This window comes from Vanessa atalanta, chromosome 8 (genome assembly GCF_905147765.1).
Source record: "Vanessa atalanta chromosome 8, ilVanAtal1.2, whole genome shotgun sequence".
Lineage (NCBI taxonomy): Eukaryota > Metazoa > Arthropoda > Insecta > Lepidoptera > Nymphalidae > Vanessa > Vanessa atalanta.
Window position 1 is genome coordinate 2,064,413 of NC_061878.1, and position 501 is coordinate 2,064,913.

General features: G+C 28.1%; 1 non-coding gene across 1 annotated transcript; it reads right to left on the minus strand.

Moving 5' to 3' along the window:
- Positions 1–227: 227 nt before the first annotated feature.
- Positions 228–299, minus strand: Trnac-gca. Its single transcript has one exon. It is a non-coding gene; the product is annotated as a tRNA-Cys (tRNA).
- Positions 300–501: the final 202 nt, after the last annotated feature.

Here is a 501-nt window from a genome sequence, read left to right on the forward strand (position 1 = left end):
TATACCACCCAAATAAAGTTCTTAAATAAATTATAACAATTTCACATTGATTTATCTTAATGTACATAATTCGTTTGTTATGTCATCTTTAATATACATAGATAACGTGTATTTAAAACAAAATAAATGTAATATTTACCTTAAATTTAAAATTGATTTTATTCTTAATTCGAAACAAGTAAAATATATTCACATAAAATGAAATTATGTTAAAAAAAATTATCATTAGGGGACACCCGGGTTTGAACCGGGGACCTCTCGATCTGCAATCGAATGCTCTACCACTGAGCTATATCCCCATACGACATGAAGTTCAATATTACAATAATGATCATATAATTTCTTAGTCATCATAAAATTTAAACCAAACAATAAAAAAAATTGAAAGATACCAGGAATTATCGTCGAGGCTTCACTGACGGAAATATAAACATTTTGTTTATGAATCTCTAGCGCAACCTGAGCGTCTAGTTCCAAAGCACTAAATAAGCCATTATTTTT